At 47.9% G+C, this 22607-nt stretch overlaps 1 long non-coding RNA gene across 1 annotated transcript; it reads right to left on the reverse strand.

The window, feature by feature from the left end:
- Window positions 1-1439: 1439 nt before the first annotated feature.
- On the reverse strand, window positions 1440-17405 carry LOC137352104 (uncharacterized). The gene is made up of 3 exons (XR_010969638.1): window positions 17298-17405; window positions 16191-16557; window positions 1440-1717 (listed from the first exon to the last, which is right to left on the reverse strand). It is a non-coding gene; the product is annotated as an uncharacterized lncRNA (long non-coding RNA).
- Window positions 17406-22607: the final 5202 nt, after the last annotated feature.

Below are 22607 nucleotides of genomic sequence, written 5' to 3' on the forward strand. Positions count from 1 at the left end.
GTAACCTCCTCCAGCCCTACACCCCTCCTTCTCTCTGTAACCTTCTCCAGCCCTACACCCCTTACTCTCTCTGTACCCTCCTCCAGCCCTACAACCCCCCTCTCTCTGTAACCTCCTCCAGCCCTACACCCCTTACTCTCTCTGTACCCTCCTCCAGCCCTACAACCCTCCCTCTCTCTGTAACCTCCTCCAGCCCTACACCCCTCCCTCTCTCTGTAACCTCCTCCAGCCCTACACCCCTCTCTCTCTCTGTAACCTCCTCCAGCCCCACACCCCTCCCTCTTTCTGTAACCTCCTCCAGCCCCACACCCCTCCCTCTCTCTGTAACCTCCTCCAGCCCTACACCCCTCTCTTTCCTCATTTAATACACTCCTGAAAAGCTTCCTTGTTGAATGAAATCTCTCCTGTTATCTCTTTATGTGACTCGGGGCTGGAGTTTTAGCTCCTGTGCAGGACAGGAATGGAGTTGGGCAGGTGTGGAATTTCAGGTCACTGGCCTGCCTGCCCTTTCCCTGCCTGCTATTGGCCCTCCAGCTTCAAGAGCGTGCCTGCCGTCTTTAATTGAACCTGCTTTCTGCCCATTACGTGGCCAATTCAGAGAAAATGACAGATGTGTGACTGTTCCCCAAACAGTGCGGGCTTTGAGCCTGAGGGCAAGGGTTCTGAAGCCCGCAGGGAAAATCTTATCCGAGGTGTCACATTTTGTTTGATAACCCTCCTGTGAGCTGCCTCTCGATGTTTTACTATGTTAAAGAGGCTATATAAATCCATGTAGTTGTTGTTGTTGGAAAGAAGGAAGAAAGTATGGGAATCTTTGTACTCCTGCATTTCAACAGCGAGTACAGAAGTTCTTCATGGGCTGCGAAGACCTTTGAGATGTCCTGAGATTGTACAAAGTCCTGTACAGATGCAAGATCTTTCTTTATGTAATAGAGGGTGATCAGTCATGTCAATATATGACATCCTGGCTCAAACAACTCCCAGAGCTTTTCCTTCATGCAGTTGAGTGCCTGCAGGCTTGTGCTATGTTTATTGCAGCATTCTGTGTTTCACAGCAATTCCAGGATCTAATATTAGACAGCAGCCTCACTTCAGTCAGCATGCTGGCTGTAATATATCTTATGAATGACCTTAAATTGGTATCATCTCAAATTTGCAGTGCTGGGAGGTAAACACTATTCTGTGCCAGATCCTCTGTCAGTTCCAACTTTATTTCCCCAAGGTGAGTCATGGCCATAATCATTCAACATGTGACCAGAGGCTCCTAACTACAGATCCTGAGATGGGTCAATCAACAAGGGTCCAACATTTGGAAGGAATAGGTGAAAAAAAAATCAAATTTTTAGATATTAAACTTTTGAAAAAGATCAGACGAAACTGAGAAAAGATAACGAGACATTTTGCTTTTTATTTATTCTTTCATGGGATGTGGGCGTCACTGGCCAGGCCAACATTTATTGCCCATCCCTAATTGCCCTCGAGAAGGTGGTGGTGAGCTGCCTTCTTGAACCGCTGCAGTCCATTTGGTGTAGGTACACCCACAGTGCTGTTAAGAAGGGATTTCCAGGATTTTGACCCAGCGACAGTGAAGGAACGGCGATACAGTTCCAAGTCAGGATGGTATGCAGCTTGGAGGGGAACTTGTAGGTGATGGTGTTCCCACGTGCCAGCTGGGAGGTGCTGTGACAGAAGCCTTGGTGAATTGCTGCAGTGCATCCTGTGGATAGCATAGATTATTAGCCATGGTGCATTAGCGGTGGAATGCTCTGTTTAATTTTCTTGGCTGGGACTACTGTCCTGTGAATGAATTGGGCCATTTTTAGCAGTTGACCCTAACAATTGTGGACTCATCTCTTTGATATACATAACAGACTTATTTCAGAATTAGAAGCACATGGGATTAAAGGGACAGTGGTAACTTGGGTACATAATTGACTAAGGAATAGGAGTCAGAGAACAGTGGCGAATGACAATTTTTCTGAGTGGAGAGAAGTGTACAGTGGGTTGCCCAAGGATCGGTATTGGAACCACATTTTTCTTATAAATATAAATGACCTGGACTTGGGTATGCGGAGTACAATTTCAAAGTTTGTGGATGATACAAAACTTGGTAACATAGTATATAGTGAGCAGGATAGTAGCAGAATTCAGAAGGACATAAACAGACTGGAGAAATGGGCAGACACATGACAGGTGCAATTTAATATGTGTATGAGTGTGAAGTGATGCACTTTGAGAGAAACAATTTAGAAAGGCAGTATAATTTAAATGCTGCTATTTTGTGGAGGTGCAAGAGCAGAAGGACCAGGAGGTGCATATTCACAGATCTTTGAAGCTGACAGAGCAAGTCGATAAGGTGGTTAAGAAAGTGTATGGGAAATTTGGCTTTGTAAATAGGGGCATTGAATGCAATAACAAAGAAGTTATGCCAAACCTTTACAAATCACTGATTGGACTTCAGTTGGACTATTGTGTACAATTCTGGGTACTACACTTTAGGAAGGATGTCAAGGCTTCGGAAAGGATACAGAGGAGGTTTACCAGGATGCTACAAGGACTTCAGTTATGTTGAGAGATTGGAGAAGCTGGGATTGCTCACCTTAGAGCAGAGAAGGTTAAGAGGAGATCTAATATCAGTATTCAAAATTAGGAGGGATTTTAATGGACCAAATAGGGAGAAACTGTTCCCTCTGGCAAGTGGGTCAGTAACCAAAGGCCATAGATTTGAAATAACTGGAAAAAGAACTAGAGGGGAAATGAGGGGATTTTTTTCAGATAGAGTGTTGCTAAGACCTAGATCGCACTCTCGGAAAAGGTGGTGGAATCAGATTCTAAACCAGAATCAGATCTCTAAAAGCAATTAGACAGGTACTTGGAGAAGACTGATTTGCAGGGTAATATGAAGAAAGCTGGGGAGTGGGATTAAATTGGATAACTCTTTCAAAGGGCCAGAACAGGTATGATGGGCTGAATGGCCTCTCGGTGTGCTGTACGATTCTATGATTCATGGGTTTTGACTTGTGGCAGCACCCCAAGTTCTTCAGTCCACAAACAAGCCCTTTGGTTTTAAGAATGTACAAATTGTACCTGGATGTACCTTGATGTTAGGCTTTAGATTGTGGCACTCAGGTGTCCTGAATGAAACCTTAACTGGTTGCTTCTTACCATGTGGTGTACAAAAGGAGCCAGATTCCAAACCCAACTAGATTGAGACTTTGTTCTCAAAGGGACCAATTCCATCAGCACATCACCAATCTAGAAAACTAATATGCAACATCACAAATCTTTAACATTTTATCAAAGGCATTTAGGAACATCAGAACGTAGGATCAGCAGTAGGCCATTCAGTCCATCGAGCCTGCCCCACCATTCAATATGATCATGGCTGATCATCCACTTCAATGCCTTTTTCCCACACTATCCTCATATCCCCTTATGTCATTTGTATTAGAAATCTGTCAATCTCTGCTTTAAACATACTCAATGACTAAGCTTCCACAGCCCTCTGAGGTAGAGAATTCCAAAGATTCATAACCCTCTGAGTAAAGAAATTTCTCCTCATCTCTATCCTAAGTGGCTTCCACCTTATTTTGAAATTGTGTCCCCTGGTTCGAGACTCCCCAACCAGAGGAGACACCTGCATCGACCCTGTCTATCCCTTTAAGTATTTTGTAGGTTTCAATTAGATCACCTCTCATTCTTTGAAACTCGAGAGAATACAGGCCCAGTTTCCCCAATCTCTCTTCAGAGGACAGTCCCACCATCCAGGGAACAAGTTTGATGAACCTTCATTGCACTCCCTCTATGGCAATAATATCCTTCTTGAGGTAAGGGGACCAAAACTGCACACAGTACTCCAAGCGCGTCTAACTAAGGTTCTATACAACTGAAGCAAGACTTCACAACTCCTGTACTCAAATCCTCTTGCGATAAAGGCTAACCTACCATTAGCCTTCCTAATTGCTTGCTTCACCTGCGCGTTAGCTTGTAGTGACTTATTGACAAAGGTCCCTTTGTACATCTACACTTTCTAATCTCTTACCATTTAAGAAATACTCTGCACATCTATTCCTCCTACCAAAGTGGATAACCTCACATTTTTCCACATTATATTCCATCTGCCACGTTCTTGCCCACTCACTAAATCTGTCCAAATTCCTTTGAAGCCACTTTGCATCTTCTTCACAACACACATTCCCACCTAGTTTTGTGTCATCTGCGAACTTGGAAATACTACATTTGCTTCCTTCAACTGTTGAAATGTCCCCGGGAGTTCTGTGATTGAAAAAATCCTAGCTGATCCGGTGGATTGGAAACTGCAGCCCAGTCAGATCAGACTGGACGTGTTGGTCAACCAGTGTGTCAGAACCAGGTTAATCCAAAGCAAAGGTGTGGCAAGTCAGTAAGTCTGGGTTCAGGTCCCACTTCAGAAACTTGAGCACATAATCCGGGCCGACACTCCCAGTGCAGTACTCAGAGAGTGCTGCACTGTCCGAGCTTCTGCCTTTCAGATGAGACATCAAACCAAGGCCTTTCCACGTGGATTTATGAAACCCCATGGCACTATTTGAAGAATCACAGAGGAGTTCTCTGCAGAATCCTGGCCTATATTTCTCCCTCAACCTGCGTCACTAAAGCAGATTATTTGGTCATTTGTCTCATTACTATCTGTGGGATCTTGCTGTGCACATTCTGCCTGCCAGATTTCTTACATTACAATAGTGACTACACTTCACAAGTAATTTGATGCTGGAAATCTGAAATAAAAAACAGAAAATGCTGGAAATACTCAGCAGGTCAGACAGCATCTATGCAGAGAGAAGCTGAGTTAACCTTTCAAGTCAATGGCCTTTCATCAGAACGTGAAAAAGTTAGATATGTCATAGGTTTTAAGCAATACAGAGGCTGAGAAAGGAGGGAGGGGAAGCAAGAACAAAAGGGAAGGTTTGTGATTGGTGGAAGGTAGGAGGGATTAAATGACAAAAAAGATGATAGTGCCAGGCAAAAGGGGATGGTAATGGGACAAGTAAAGAAACAAATGGTGGGGCCAGAACAGATGTAAATGGCAAACAGCAGAACCATAATCAGCACTCATTGTGTGGAAAATGGGCACAGTGATTATAATCTGAAGTTATTGAGTCTGGAAGGATGTAAAGTGCCTAATCCCTGGATGTAGAATTTTCAGGCGGGATAGAGAGGGGGATAAAAAAGGAGGGGGTATAGTATTATTAGTTAAGGAATCAATAACAGCTTTGAGGAGGGATGATATATTAAATGAATCATCAAATGAGGCCATATGGGTGGAGCTCAGAAATAAAAAAGGGGCAGTCACATTACTGGGAGTGTACTATAGACCCCCAAATAGTGAGAGGGAGATAGAAGAACAATTATGTAGGTAAATTTCTGAGTGCAAAAATTATAGGGCAATAATAGTTGGGGATTTCAACTATCCCAATATCAACTGGGATACAAACAGTGTGAAGGGCACAGAGTGCACAAAATTCTTGAACTGCGTTCAAGAGAACTTTTTTAGCCAGTATGTAACAAGCACAATGAGAGGGGGTACAATTCTAGATTTAGTCTTCGGCAATGAAGCTGGGCAAGTGGATGAAGTAACAGTGGGTGACCATTTTGGAGATAGTGACCATAATACAGTTAGTTTTAGCATAATCATGGAAAAGGACAAAGATAAAACAGGAGTAAAGGTTCTAAATTGGGGGAAGGCAAATTTTATGAAACTGAGAGGTGACCTGGCGAAGGTGGACTGGATACAGCTACTTGAAGGAAAATCAGTGGCAAACCAGTGGGAGGCATTCAAAAGCGAGATTCTACTGGCACAGCTTAGGCATGTCCCCACAGAGATAAAGGGTGGTATAGCCAAATCTAGAGCTCCCTGGTTATCTAGACGTTTACAGAGAAAGTTAAAGCCGAAAAAGAAAGCTAATGACAATCACAAAAATCTTTATACTTCAGAAAGCCTAGAGGAGTTTAGAAAGTGCAGGGGTGAAGTAAAAAAGGAAATTAGAAAAGCAGAGAGAGGACATGAAAAACTATTGGCAGATAAAATCAAGGAAAACCCGAAGATGTTTTATTAGTACATTAAGGGAAAGAGAATAACTAAGGAAAGGGTAGAACCTATCAGAGATGTACAGGGGAACTTATACATGGATGCAGAAGTTGTGGGCAGGGTTCTTAATAAGTTTTTTGCCTCATTCTTCACAAAGGAGAGGGTTGATGCAGACTTTGTAGTTAAAGAGGAGTGTGAAATATTAGATACGATAAGCATAATGAGAGAGGAAGTACTAGAGGGTCTGACATCCCTGAAAGTGGATAAATCGCCAGGACCAGATGTTTTGCATCCCAGGTTGTTAAAGGAAGCCAGGGAGGAACTAGTGGATGCGCTGAGGATCATCTTCAAATCCTCACTAGATACAGTAGAGGTACCAGACGATTGGAGGTCTGCGAACGTTGTACCATTGTTTAAAAAGGGTGCGAGGGATAGGCCAAATAATTATAGGCCGGTCAGTCTGACCTCGGTGGTGGGCAAATTATTAGAATCAAGGCACGGATTAATCAGGGATAGTCAGCATGGATTTGTTAAGGGAAGGTCATGTCTTACTAACTTAATTGAATTCTTTGAGGAAGTAACAAGGAGGATTGATGAGGGTAGTGCAGTGGATGTGGTCTACATGGACTTTAGTAAGACATTTGACAAGGTCTCACATGGCAGATTGGTCAGTAAAATGAAAGTCCATGGGATACAGGGGAATGTGGCAGGTTGGATCCAAAATTGGCTCAGGGCCAGGAAACAAAGCGAATGGAAAGTGGTTTCCAGTGGTGTTCCACAGGGCTCAGTGTTGGGACCCTCGCTGTTTGTGGTATATATTAATGATTTGGACTTAAATGTGGGAGGCATGATTGGGAAATTTGCTGATGACACGAAAATTGGCCGTGCAGTTGATAGTGAAGAGGATAGCTGTAGACTCCAGAATGATATCAATGGTTTGGTTGAGTGGGTGGAAAAGTGGCAAATGGAATTCAATCCAGTTAAGTGTGAGGGAAAACAAAGCAAGGGAATACACAACGGGAGGATATTGAGAGGGGTAGAAGAAGTGTGAGAGCTTGGAATGCATGTCCACAGGTCCCTGAAGGTGGCAGGACAGGTAGATAGAGTGGTGAAGGAGGCATATGGAATGTTTTCCTTTATTGGCTGAGGTATAGAATACAAAAGCAGGGATGTCATACTGGAACTGTATGAAACACTGGTTAGACTACAGCTCGAGTATTGTGTACAGTTCTGATCACCACATTACAGAAAGGACATATTGCTCTGGAGAGAGTACAGAGGAGATTTACAAGAATGTTGCCAGGGCTTGAAAGTTGCATCGATGAGGAAAGATTGGATAGGCTCAGGTTGTTTTCCTTAGAACAGAGGAGGCTGAGGGGTGACTTAATTGAGGTGTACAAAATTATGAGGGGCCTAGAGGGAGTAGACAGGAAGGACCTGTTTCCCCGAGCAGAGCGGTCAATTACCAGGGGGCACAAATTGAAGGTGATTGGTAGAAGGATTAGAGAGGACATGAGGAAAATCTTTTTCACCCAGACGATGGTGGGTGTCTGGAATTCACTGCCAGGAATGGTGGTGCAGGCAGAAACCCTCAATTCTTTTAAAACGTTGCTGGACATGCACCTGAAGTATTGTAACTGGCAAGGCTATGGACCAGGTGCTGGAAAGTGGGATTAGACTGGGCAGCTAGATTTCTTGGCCGGCACGGACACGGTGGGCTGAATGGCCTCCTTCTGTGCCGTAATTTTTCTGTGGTTCTAATCAAAAGATGAGGTGCTGTTCCTCAAGCTTCATTGGAACGAGGATTTAATTGGCTGTGTGGTGTGTTTGGGCCTCTTAACGATTTAATTATCCTGTTATCCCATATGTAGCAGCAGCTTTGCAAGCTATAATGGATCACTGACCTTCTTAGACGTTGTTCAATGAAATAGCAGCCATGTGCATGATGTATATACATACATGGTATGTTAAAGAGTGCACTGGGATATGTACAAGTGTGTTCTCACTCTCATCCAACCAACATGCAGTGAGCTAGTAGTCCAGGCGATTAAAGGCCAGGGTCACTCAATCTCATTGTATTGCTGGAGAATGATAACTTATATTCTCTAAAGTTAGGGCCCATATTGCATAATTGGTTCCATTGCTACGGTAGATTTACTTTGTGCTTCTGTTGTCTGCTTGGCTCAGTCAGGAACACTCACACCTCTCAATCAGTAGGTTGTGGATTCATCATTGTGGGGTGGGGGGGGGGGGGTGCTAATCCAGTAATTGGGGGGGGGGGGTGTACACTGGGCTCTTCCATTAGTGCAAGGGGGGGTTAGTCCAGTAATGGGAGGGGGGAGGGGGGAAGGTGGGGCTGTACACTGGGCTCTTCCATTGGTGCGAATGGGGGGGTTAATCCAGTAATGGGGGCGTGTACACTGGGCTCTTCCATTAGTGTAGGGGGTGATCAATCCAGTAATGGGGGGGGGGTGTATACTGGGTTCTTCCATTAGTGCCAGAGTGGGAGGGGGGGGTGTTAATCCAGTAATGTACAGTGTACATGCCCCTCCATTAGTGTAAGGGGTGATTAATCCAGTAATGGGGGCGGGGGGTACACTGGGCTCTTCCATTAGTGCCAGAGTGCGGGGATTAACCCAGTAATGGGGGCATGTACACTGGGCTCTTCCATTAGCGCCAGAGTGGGGGGGGGGGGGTTAACCCAGTAATGGGGGTGTGTACACTGGGCTCTTCCATTAGTGTGGCTGGAATTGATCTAGGCCTAGGCTACCTATCCCTCTATAAAAAATAAGAATACCCATTGCTATTAAGATGACACATTAACTCGTGTGTTTTGCATTATTGCAAGTGTACCATTGGTTAACTGGTTATATATTTCACTGACTCTCTGCATATGTAAATAACCCATTGAGGGAAAAGGATAAATCTTTGTAGATAGTTTTAAAACTTCCGGATGTGTTATTTTTAAATCACCCTGGGACATTTTGCTTGCTGTGAGACCAGAAAATGAGGTTAGGCTGAGCTGGGGAGTGGGGGCAGGACGACAATATACAGTCTCTCTGGTTGGCTGCGGCTGCACAGAAATGGGGTCAGTAGAAGGTCTCATTAGGGGTCGCCAACTCTGGTTGGACGTGTTCCTGGAGGTTTCATCACATGACCTCCTGGCTCAAACTGCCCCACCTGGTCAAACAGCCTTTTATCCATCTCCAATACTCTTCGAGATAATAAACCAAAGAATTCAAAGAGAATATTAAAAACGCACTTACGTTGTAACTGCTTTGATGATTTTGCTCCCTGTTTTTTGCTGGCAGCAATACCCTGGAGATAAATTTTCAATTCCTGGAGTCTTAGGGCAATCCTGGAATTTAGGGAGAAGGTGACATAATGGGAATGCAACTGGACTAGTAATCCAGAGACCCAGGCTAAAATTCTGGGGACATGAATTCAAATCCCACCACGGTATCTGGTGGAATTTAAATTCAATTAATTAATAAATTCAATGAATTAATAAAAGCCTGGAACTGAAAGCTAGTCTCATAAATGATGACCATGAAACTACCATCGATTGTCATAAAAACCCATCTGGTTCACGATGCCCTTTATGGAAAGAAATCTGCCGTCCATACCTGGTCTGGCCTACATGTGACTCCAGAGCCACAACAATATGGTTGACTCTTAACTGCCCTCTGAAATGGCCTTGCAAGCCATTCAGTTGTACAAAACTGCTACACAAAAAATGAAAAGGAACAAAACCGGACAGAACACCCGGCATCGACCTTGGCACCGGAAACGACAGTGGCAAACCCAGCCCTGTCGACCCTGCAAAGTCCCCCTTACTAACATCCAGGGGCTTGTGCCAAAGTTGGGAGAGCTTTCCCACAGACTAGTCAAGCAACAGCCTGACATAGTCATACTCACGGAATCATACCTTAAAGACAATGTCCCAGACACTGCCAGCACCATTCCCGGGTATGTCCTGTCCACCGGAGGTGGCGGCACAGTGGTGTACAGTCAGGAGGGAGTTGCCCTGGGTGTCCTCAACACTGACTCCAGACTCCATAAATTCTTATGGTATCAGGTCAAACATGGACAAGGAAACCTCCTCCTGATTACCACCTACCGCCCTCCCTCAGCAGATGACTCAGTGCTCCTCCATGTTGATCACCACTTGGAGGAAGCACTGAGGGTGGCAAGGGTGCAGAATGTACTCTGGATGGGGGACTTCAATGTCCATCATCAAGAGTGGCTCGATAGCACCACTACGGACTGGGCTGGCCGAGTCCTAAAGAACATAGCTGCTAGACTGGGTCTGCGGCAGGTGGTGAAGGAACTAACAAGAGGGAAAAACATACTTGACCTAGTCCTCACCAATCTGCCTGCCGCAGACGCATCTGTCCATGACAGTATTGGTAGGAGTGACCACCGCACAGTCCTTGTGGAGACCAAGTCCTGTCTTCATATTGAGGATACCCTCCATTGTGTTGTGTGCCACTACCACTGTGCTAAATGGGATAGATTTCAAAAAGATCTAGCAAAGCAAAACTGGGCATCCATGAGGCGCTGTGGGCCATCAGCAGCAGCAGAATTGTATTCAACCACAATCTGTAACCTCATGACCCGGCATATCCCCCACTCTACCATTACCATCAAGCCAGGAGACCAACCCTGAAGAGTTCAATGAAGAGTGCAGGATGGCATGCCAGGAGCAGCACCAGGCATACCTCAAAATGAGGTGTCAGCCTGGTGAAGCTACAACACAGGACTACTTGCATGCCGAACAGCAGAAGCAGCATGCAATAGACAGAGCTAATCGATCTCACAACCAGCAGATCGGATCTAAGCTCTGCAGTCCTGCCACATCCAGTCGTGAATGGTGGTGGACAATTAAGGAACAAATTGATGGGGGAGCCCAGCACATCAGTGTAAAAGACAAGGCTGAAGCATTTGCATCCACCTTCAGCCAGAAGTGCCGATTTGATGATCCATCTCAGCCTCCTCCTGAGGTCCCCAGCATCATGGATTCACTCCATGTGATATCAAGAAATGGCTGAAGGCACTGGATACTGCAAAGACTACAGGCCCCAAAAACATTCCAGCAATAATACTGAAGACTTGTGCTCCAGAACTAGCCAAGCTATTCCAGTACAGCTACAACACTGACATCTAACCTGCAATGTGGAAAATTGCCCAGGTATGTCCTGTACACAAAAAGCAGGACAAATCCAATCTGGCCAATCATTGCCCCAACAGTCTACTCTCAATCATCAGTAAAGTGATGGAAGGTGTCGTCGACAGTGCTATTAAGAAGCTCTTGCTTAGCAATAACCTGCTTAGTGACGCTCAGTTTGGGTTCCGCCAGGGCCACTCAGCTCCAGACCTCATTACAGCCTTGGTTCAAACATGGACAAAAGAGCTGAACTCAAGAGGTGAGGTGAGAGTGACTGCCCTTGACATCAAGGCAGCATTTGACAGAGTATGGCATCAAGGAGCCCTAGCAAAACTGAGGTCAGTGGGAATCGGGGAAAACACTCTACTGGTTGGAGTCATACCTAACGCAAAGGAAGATGGTTGTGGTTGTTGGAGGTCAATCATCTGAGCTCCAGGACATCACTGCAGGAGTTCCTCAGGGTAGTGTCCTAGGCCCAACCATCGTCAGCTGTTTCATCAATGACCTTCTTTCAGTCATTAGGTCAGAAGTGGGGATGTTCGCTGATGATCGTACAATGTTCAGCACCATTCGCGACTCCTCAGATACTGAAGCAGTCCGTATAGGTATGCCGCACGATCTGGACAACATTCAGGCTTGGGCTGATAAGTGGCAAGTAACATTCGCACCACACAAGTACCAGGCAATGACCATCTCCAACAAGAGAGAATCCAACCATCTTCACTTGATATTCAACAGCATTATCATTGCTGAATCTCCCACTATCAACCCTTGACCAGAAACTGAATTGGAGTAGCCACATAAATACTGTGGCTAAAACAGCAGGTTAGAGGCTGGGAATACTGCAGCGAGTAACTCACCTCCTGTCTCCCCAAAGCCTCTCCACCATCTACAAGGCACAAGTCAGGAGTGTGATGGAATACTCTCCACTTGCCTGGATGGGTGCAGCTCCAACTACACTCAAGAAGCTCGATACCATTCTGGAAAAAGCAGCCCACTTGACTGGCACCCCATCCACCACCTTAAACATTCACTTCCTCCATCACCGACGCACAGTGGCAGCAGTGTGTACCATCTACTAGATGCACTGCAACAACTCATCAAGCCTCCTTCAACCACACCTTCCAAACACACGACATGTACAACTTACAAGGACAAGGAAAACAGATGCCTGGGAACACCACCACCTGCAAGTTCCCCTCTAATCTACACACCATCCTGACTTGGGACTATATCACCATTCCTGCATGGTCACTGGGTCAAAATCCTGGAACTCCCTTCCTAACAGCACTGTGGGTGTACCTACACCATGTGGACTGCAGCAGTTCAAGAAGGCAGCTCACCATCACCTGTTCAAGGGCAATTAGGGATGGGCAATAAATGCTGGCATAGCCAGAGATGCCCACATCCCATGAAAGAATAAAAATAAATTCTTTGAATGCCTGGATGTGTGGAATAGAGAAAAAAAAGGACTTGCATTTATGTAGCACCTTTCACGACCTCAGGGGATCCCAACGCACTTCACAGCCATTGAAATACTTTTTGAAGTTTAGTCACTGTTGTAGGAAACACAGTAGCTGATTAGTGCACAGCAAGCTCCCACAAACACCAATGGGTGCTAATGACCAGATAATCTATGTTATTGATATTGATTGAGGGATAAATATTGTCCAGGACACCAGGGAGAACTCGCCTGCTCTTCTTCGAAATTGCGCCATATGATTTTTTGCATCAACCCAAGCAAGCAGATGGGGCCTCAGTTTAAACAGCTCATCCAAAAAGTGCAGCATTCCCTCAGTACTAGAGTGTTGGCCTTGATTTTGGTGGGACTTGAACCCAGAATTTTTTTATTCGTTTATGGGGTGCGGGCATCGCTGGCTAGGCCAGCATTTATTGTCCATCCCTAATTGACCTTGAACTGAGTGACTTGCTAGACCATTTCAGAGGGTAGTTAAGAGTCAACCACATTGCTGTGAATCTGGAATCACATGTAGGCCAGACCAGGTAAGAACAGCAGATTTCCTTCCCTAAAGGCCACAAGTGAACTAGATGGGTTTTTATAACAATCGACAATGGTTTCACGGTCACCAGTCGACTGGATTTTAATTCCAGATTTATTAATTGAATTCAAATTTCACCATCTGTCGTGGTGGGATTCGAACCCATGTCCCCAGAGCATTAGCCTGGGCTCTGTATTACTAGCTCAGTGACATTACCACTACGCCATCATCTCCCCGAATCTTATAACACAGAGGCAAGAGTGTTACCAACTGAGCAACAGTATTAATGCATCAAGATGCTGACCTTGGATGTTAGAAATGTAACAGTTTTTGAGCCAGGACAGAGGCAGGGAAAGGGGAGGGGGCGGGGAGGAAAGAACAAAAGGGAAGGTCTGTGATAGGGTGGAAGGCAGGGGAGATTAAATGATAAAAGGGATGATGGTGCAAGGCAAAAGGAGCTGGTAATGGGACAAGTAAAGAAACAAAAGATGGGGTCTAGAGGAGGTGTAAATGGAAATAAACATCACCTCCAGCCACTCTCTGAAAATGGGAGCAGTGGTTATGATCTGAAACTGTGTTTCTCTCTCCACAGATGGTCCCTGACCCATTGAGTATTGCCAGCATTTTTTGTTTATCAGCCTTAATAAATCCAATAAGGAATTCAGGAGAAACTTCTATTACCCAGGGAGTGGTGAGAAGGTGGAATTCAAATGGCGAGGTTGAGGAGAATGTATTTAAGGGGAAGCTATATAAGTACATGAGGGAGAAAGAAATAGAAGTCTATGCTGATAGGGTGAGATGAAGAAGGGTGGGAGGAGGCTTGTGTGGAGCACAAACACTGGCATGGACCTGATGGGCCGAATGGCCTGTTTCTGTACTGTACATACTTTGTCATTCTATGTAGCTTCTGGGCAAACAAACAAAAATAATTGCAGGATGAAGAATGGGAAAAGAGGAATCCTGTTGAGAAGTTAGTGTGGATGGAAACTGTAAAGTCTCCTAGCAACCAAAGAGCCCTGCATGTGCTGACATTGCCAGCTTCATTATGCTTTTGTCCTCCGTGGCCTCCAATTATGGGTCACTGTTCTTATCTGACTGAGATCAGAACTGCTGTGGATTTCAAACAGTTTTGTTCCATGCCTCCCCAGCAGTGAAAAGAGACTTTGATTTAAAGGCCTGCTCGGGTCTGGAAAAAAAACCTGACCCGAACCCAACACAAGCACATTGGACCCGAGCCCGACCCGGCCCAAGTCCTTCCATTCTTTCCTGCGCCCGACCCGACCTGCGCCCGACTCGACCTGCGCCCAACCCGACCCCGACCCTGACCCCGGCCCTGACCCCGACCCGACCTCGGCCCGAGTCCTTCCATTCTTTCCTGCGCCCGACCCGACCTGCGCCCAACCCGACCTGCACCCAACCCGACCTGCACCCGACCCGACCTACACCCAACCCGACCTGCACCCGACCCGACCTACACCCAACTCAACCTGCACCCGACCCGGCCTGCACCCGACCCAACCTGTCGCCAACCCGACCTGCACCCGACTCAACCTGCGCCCAACCCGACCTGCACCCGACCCGACCTGCAGCCAACCCGACCTGCACCCGACTCAACCTGCGCCCAACCCGACCTGCACCCGACCCAACCTGCAGCCAACCCGACTTGCACCCGACTCGACCTGCGCCCAACCCGACCCCGACCCTGACCCCGGCCCTGACCCCGACCCGACCCCGGTCCGAGTCCTTCCATTCTTTCCCTTGCCGACCCGACCTGCGGCCAACCCGACCTGCGCCCGACCCGACTTGCACCCAACTCAGCCTGCGCCCAATCCAACCTGCACCCAACTCCACCTGCGCCCAACCCGACCTGCACCCGACCCAACCCGCACCCGACCCGACCTGCACCCAACTCAACCTGCGCCCAACCTGACCTGCGCCCGACCCAACCTGCACCCAACTCAACCTGCGCCCAACCTGATCTGCACCCAACTCAACCTGCACCCAACTCAACCTGCGCCCAACCTGGCCTGCGCCCGACCCAACCTGCACCCAACTCAACCTGCACCCAACTCAACCTGCGCCCAACCCGACCAGCACCCAACTCAACCTGCGCCCGACCCAACCTGCGCCCGACCCAACCTGCACCCAACTCAACCTGCGCCCAACCCGACCTGCACCCAACTCAACCTGCGCCCGACTTGACCTGCACCCGACCCGACCTGCGCCCGACCCGACCTGCGCCCAACCCGACCTGCGCCCAACTCAACCTGCGCCCAAACCGACCTTCGCCCGATCCGACCTGACCTGCGCCCAACTCAACCTGCGCCCGACCCGACCTGCACCCGACCCGACCTGCGCCCGACCCGACCTGCACCCAACTCAACCTGCGCCCGACCCAACCTGCACCCAACTCAACCTGCGCCCAACCTGACCTGCACCCAACTCAACCTGCGCCCGACTTGACCTGCACCCGACCCGACCTGCGCCCGACCCGACCTGCGCCCAACCCGACCTGCGCCCAACTCAACCTGCGCCCAAACCGACCTGCGCCCGATCCGACCCGACCTGCGCCCAACTCAACCTGCGCCCGACCCGACCTGCACCCGACCCGACCTGCGCCCGACCCGACCTGCACCCAACCCGACCTGCGCCCGACCCGACCCGACCTGCGCCCGACCCGACCTGCGCCCGACCCGACCCGACCCGAGCCGACCCGACCTGCGCCCGACCCGACCCGACCTGCGCCCGACCCGACCTGACCTGCGCCCAACTCAACCCCGACCCTGACCCCGACCTGAGTCCTTCCATTCTTTCCTGTGCCCGACCCAACCTGCGCCCGACCTGACCTGTGCCCAACCCGACCTGCGCCCGTCCTGACCTGTGCCCGACCTGACCTGTGCCCAAACCGACCCCGACCTGACCCGAGCCTGACCCCTAGTGCACTCACTGTACTTACCACTTTTGGATGGATGGAATGGAAGGAAGCTGCAGCATGAATGCGATGATGACATAGAGACGCTCACTCGCTCACTGCGCAGACTCAGTTTCCCTCCTTGACCTCCCAGACTCCCAGCTCAGGCAGGCTTTTCAAATTTTGACGATTACTTACTCAACTTCTCTTTTCCTCCCAGCAGAACAAAAGGTAGTACTGTGTGTGTCCAACCCGGACCCGGCCCGACTTGACCCAATTCCGAAAGCTGGAGGCCGGACCTGGAACAGCGACCCGACATATGTCGTCGGGTCCCGTCGGGTTCAGGTCGGGTAGCAGGCCTTTACCTTGATTATCCGCAAACTCCACCTCTTTATTTTCTAATCACACAGGCCTGCAAAGCATTAGTTAGATATTTACTCCTTCGGGTTGAAATAATGTTTGGGTTGTACCTTGCTGGAAGTGAGAGCCAATAGCAGTGCAGCGAGGGCAACAGGGAGTCTGAGACCTTAGTGAATGACAGGACCAGCACTCTACCTTTGAAAACCAATGAGTGTAAAGGATTGAGCAAGAAACAGGAACAGAGCAGAAAATCGGGTGAAATAGAGTCAAATCAGATACAGAAAGAGAAATAAAAAGAGGGAACGATTGGATTAAGAGAGGAAGTAAAAAGAGACAGACAGGAAAATTAAGAAAAATTATTTTAAAAAAAAATTAAAATCTCCAACAAGAATTTACTAGATGCAGGAATGAGACTCCAGTTTAAATTGTTCCTTTTCTGGGCCAGAGCTCCTTGGGACCTTTCACTACAATTATATCAATACAAGTTATTGCTGTTGATTGGCATTGCATTAACATTAACATTGCATTATTTGTGTTAACAGAGTATTAATGCTGTTAAATTCCATTCCCTAACTTTCTGCAGAGGAGTGAGTTGAATTGATGATTAATGTATCAAATCCAGCAAATTCCTATAACTAACAGGGAGGCTAAGGGCGAAATGCCATTTGTGTGAAGCAGAGGAGCAGGTTAAATTGACCAGAAAATTCTGGAGGTTTGTAAGTCACGGTGTATCTCTGCATCTTGTGGAGTTTACTGACTGATTTGTCCATTAATAACACTATGCATTGTTACCATACTGTTACTTTCCCAGGAAAATTTGACCCAATTTTTTGCTGTTGGCTCGAGGTTCAAGACGAGATGCAGCATGTCTGATCTCACTGTGCGCTGGATGAGGCTGCAGATTTTGAACGGTGAGAATTTGAAGTATTCTCTCAGTTGCACAATCTAATTTGTATGTAGGGCATGCATGCTCAGCCCTTGTGAAATTTGTTTGCAAGTCAGCCATTTGCTGCTGATAGTCTCCTGACATATTGCACACAGCCAGCAGCTAAAGGTATAGTGAGGAAGGCTTCAGACTTGTGACAGCCTCCTCTCCTCCCTCAATTTCTAGAAATTTCTACAATTCCTGGAACGTTGCTGTCACGATTCCTATCCGAGATGTACCAAGACAGATAAAGATAGGATTGCGTTTGTATAGCATCTCTCAACAGCTCAGGACATCTCAAAGGCACTTCACAGCCTATTCCTAACGTGCAGTCACTGTTGTAATGCGGGAAACGTGGGAACTCGTTTGCGCACAGCAAGATCCCAAAAACAGCAATGCGATAACAAACAATCTTTATTTTTTTTGTGAGGTTGCTTGATAAATATTGGCCAGAATACCATTGAGAACTCCTCTGCTCTTCTTTGAAATAGTGCTGTAGAATGCTTTGATGTCCACCTAGAGAGCAGATAGGGCCTCGATTTAACATCTCATCTGAGAGACAGCACCTCTGACAGTGCAGCACTCCCTCAGTACTGGCCTGGGAATGCCAGTCTGCAGTTTGTGCTCAAGTCCCTGGAGTGGGACTTGAACCTTCATGGTACCTACCCAGCCATGGTAACACCCACAGGCAGCTTACTGAGCTTCCATTCCTTTGATTTTGATAACAAGGCAGAGTGATGGGATTTAGCAGTTGAATCATAACAGAATCACCAGGTGCTTTGGTCCTGGCTGAACTGATCTCTGCGGGATCAGCAGGGGAAGGGTTAACTCCATCTCTGGCAGTGCCTGGCCAGCAGGCCCCAGGTGCAGGCAGTGAGGAGATAGATCTGAGCCTCTAACTCCCACCACCCTGTGTGTCCCCGTGACAGGATGGTTGATGATATGGCCAGACACCATGAGTCAGCACCTTGGATTGCAAGAGACAAAACAAAGAGCAGGAAGGAATACAGCTGCCAACAAAATGTGGAGCCTTGTTTCTGAATGTCTGCAGTCCTTTAAGCAGCTGATTTCTTTGACTATCCCTCAAGCTGATCTGCAAGCTGTGCAGTTTCACTAATCACACACGTGCTTCAAAAAGCAAAGGCAAATTGGACATCAGATTGCTCACAAAGGGGTTTATGGGTATTAAGTGGTGGATAGTGGGGGAGGGTAGTAGAATTTCAGGTCGCGACCTCTCACTCCTCTCCCTCGACAGGGTGTTTCCTGACTCTGCCATTTCAATGTGCCTAATCTTTCAGAGCCAGATGCAGGGAAGCTCACGAGTGGGGGTGGAGGAAGCCTGGACTCGGGAGCATGAGTTATAAAAATATTGGAGATGGAACCCAAAAAAAGGCTGGTTAACCAATTGGGCAATGAAGAGTCCGTTTACCTTCCAATGGGTGTGGGTGGGCGGGGGCATCATGAGGACTGACATGGTGAGTGACCAATGGCAAGAGTCTGGGGCGGGGCATTCCAAGGACAGGTATGGTGGGTGACCAATGGTGGGAGTGTGGTGGTGTGGTGGTTGGTGGTGGGATGTCATGTGATGAAACCTCCAGGAATACATGCAACCAGAGTTGGTGACCCTAATAGATGAACCTAGGGATGTCCCGAGGAAGGTGTCTGATTCTTTTCCCTTTCCCACACAGTTCCATGGGGCCTTGGGTTCTGCTGCTTTCCAGCAAAGTCCAGGAGACCCTGAGGCCTCAGCTCAGGCCTGCCTACCTTGCCTGGGCGTATTCATGTGACCTCTGGCCTACCAACTACCTCGCCTGGCATACTCATCCCCATGTGCCCAGTTGGAGAGTGAACCCATGGCTACCGAATTAACACCTTCACCCAATGAACTACAACGGTTTGAGAGGAAGACCAATGACCAGCTTCTTAGGGCAGCTGGTGACGGGCAATGAATGCTACCCTTGCCAGTGACACCCACAGCCCAAGAATGAACTTAAATAAACAGCAGTTGTTATGTTCTATATATAGTGGATGCTGAGTCATTACCCAGAGAGTGATGAGAATGTGGGATTCACTACCACCAGGAGTAGTTGAGGCGATTAACCAAGAGATACATTTAAGGGGAAGCTGGATAAACACATGAGGGAGAAAGGAATAGAAGGATATGCTGATAGGGTGAGATGAAGAGGAATGGGAGGAGGCTCATGTGGAGCATAAACACTGGCATTGAGCAGTTGGGCCGAATGGCCTGTTTCTCTGATGTAACTTTGATGTAATTCTGAGAGTCCTTCAGTCATTGTGTGATCACAACAGTATAGCAAATGTGTGGGATCTCTCTGTGGAGTTTCCTAACAATCGCCTGCCCAGTATTTAAAGGGTTACACTGTCATTCTATACACACTCGTAGGTTTTGGAAGTGGTCCAATCTGCGTGTTTGAAGGAATTCAGTGAAACTGTACCCGAGGCTGCTAGAGGTACAGCAGCATGAGCTGATACTTGTTCTGGCTCATTAATGATCTGGAATAAAGGCTGCCAGAAAACCATCTGCTGCGGTCCTTTTTACCTCTTCACCATCGAGACATTTTCATTAGTCAGGCGCTCTGAGGTCTATTTTAACAGCTCTTTGTGTGCCAGACCCTCCCAGTTCTTTAACCCTGCGATTAATGTGGTTCCATTTTGATGCTACCTATGAGCAACGTATTAGAACTGAACCACCTGTGTTTCCAAAACATGCATCAAAGACAGCTCTGTAATCTTGCCTAACCACACGCCTCGGAGAGCTCAGTAACACTCAGAATACGTACTCACCATTCCCCTCCAACCCTGTAAACAACCAATTCCTCCAAGTCAGGCCTGTTTGGCGGTGGAGTGAATCACTTGGTGTGTTACACACCGGCACTACACACGTTGGTAACCATTCCCCACCTTAGGACTACTTCAGATCTCAGCTAGAGCACCAAGCTACAACAACAAGAACTCGCTTACACTTCTAGTTCATCCAAACAGGATCATCCTGAGTGACCCCGCAAGATTCCGTGCAGAGTCCGGCACTAATTCACTGGCCTCACCCCCCAGAGCCCCCTCTCTCCCTCCCTCCGAATGTTACCAACCCTTTAGAATTATTCAGGAGTCTCCAGAAAGAGCAACAACAATCTGTATTCATACAACACTCTTAATGTAGTAAAAAGATCTCCACTGACCCAAGCCATATAAGGAGATATTAGGACAGGTGACCAAAAGCTTGGTCAAAGAGGTAGGTTTTTAAGGTGTGGAGAGAGAGTTACAGAGGTTTAAGGAGGGAATTCCAGAGCTTGGGGCCTAGTCAGCTGAAGGCACGGCCTCCAATGGTGAAGTGATTAAAATCGGGGATACATAAGAGGCCAGAGTTGGAGGAGCACAGGTATCTCAGAGGGTTGTGGGGCTGGAGGAGATTAGAGAGATTGGGAGGGATGAGGTCATGGAGAGATTTGAAAACAGGAATGAGAATTTTAAAATGGAGGTGTTGCTGGACCAGGAGCCAAAGTGGGTCAGCGAGCACAGGTTTATGAGACTTGGCTCAGGTTAGGAGATGGGCAGCAGTGTTTTGAACAAGTTTGGAGGCCAACAAGGCTCCATAGTCAGAAGGTCACCCTCACTGACTGACTTGTTTCTTATGCTCAGATCTTTCCCTTGACTGGAGTACTACTGAACACAGCTAAAGGCCTACTCGGGTCTGGAAAAAAAACCCCGACCCGAACCCATAGAGACGCTCACTGACTCACTGAGCAGACTCAGAGTCTGTGGAGTCCGGATGCACGTTTCCCTCCTTGACATCCCGGACTCCCAGCTCAGGTAGGCTTTTCAAATTTTGGTGTAGTACTGTGTGTGTCCGACCCAGACCTGGCCCAACCTGGTCCCAGCCTGACCCGACCCGAGCCCAAAAGCCAGACCCGGAAGAGCGACCCGACCTGACCCAAACACGACACGTGTCATTGGGTCCCGTTGGGTTGGGGTCGGGTAGCAGGCCTTTAATCACAGCTTCACAAGTATACAATGAATGGGGCAGGATTCTGCAATAGTTGCTCATATTCTGTCAGTTATTCCCCTCTTGTCTCACACACCACACCCAGGCAGCATGTTGATACCAGCCTGCAGCAGCTGCAAGGCAGTCGAGTTCACTCCTCCCGATGGAGAGTGCCCTACCTTTATTCAGAACCTCTCTCTGTAACCTCCTCCAGCCCTACACCCCTCCCTCTCTCTAACCTCCTTTAGCCCTACAGCCCTCCCTCTCTCTGTAACCTCCTTTAGCCCTACACCCCTCCCTCTCTCTGTAACCTCCTCCAGCCCTACAACCCTCCCTATCTCTGTAACCTCCTCCAGCCCTACAACCCTCCCTCTCTCTGTAACCTCCTCCAGCCCTACAACACTCCCTTTCTCTGTAACCTCCTCCAGACTTACAACCCTCCCTCTCTCTGTAACCTCCTCCAGCCCTACAACCCTCCCTCTCTCTGTTACCTCCTCCAGCCCTACAACCCTCCCTCTCTCTGTAACCTCCTCCAGCCCTACAACACTCCCTTTCTCTGTAACCTCTTCCAGACTTACAACCCTCCCTCTCTCTGTAACCTCCTCCAGCCCTACAACACTCCCTTTCTCTGCAACCTCCTCCAGACTTACAACCCTCCCTTTCTCTGTAACCTCCTCCAGCCCTACAACCCTCCCTCTCTCTGTAACATCCTCCAGCCCTACAACCCTCCCTCTCTCAGTAACCTCCTCCAGCCCTACAACCCTCCCTATATCTGTAACCTCCTCCAGCCCTACAACCCCCTATCTCTGTAACATCCTCCAGCCCTACAACCCTCCCTCTCTCAGTAACCTCCTCTCGCCCTCAACGCTCCCTGTCTCTGCGTTCCTTCACTACTGCCCTCTCGTACACCCTCCTTTTCCCTTCGCCCCACCATTGGCGGCTTTGCATTCAGTTGCCTGAGCACCAAGTGAGACCATTCCCTCCCTACCATCTCTGGGCTTCTCTCCCTCCCATTCTGACCCTCCTTAAAACCCATGTCTTTGCCCCAGCTTTTGGTCACATGTCCTGCTATCTCCCTGTTTGTCTCAGTGTTTAATTTTGTCTGACCATACGTCTGTGCAGTGTCTTGGGATGTTTTTCTACGTTATATTGTTGTTGTTGTCTAATGAAGATGGAA

The sequence above is a fragment of the Heterodontus francisci genome, chromosome 3, assembly GCF_036365525.1.
Source record: "Heterodontus francisci isolate sHetFra1 chromosome 3, sHetFra1.hap1, whole genome shotgun sequence".
Taxonomy (NCBI): domain Eukaryota; kingdom Metazoa; phylum Chordata; class Chondrichthyes; order Heterodontiformes; family Heterodontidae; genus Heterodontus; species Heterodontus francisci.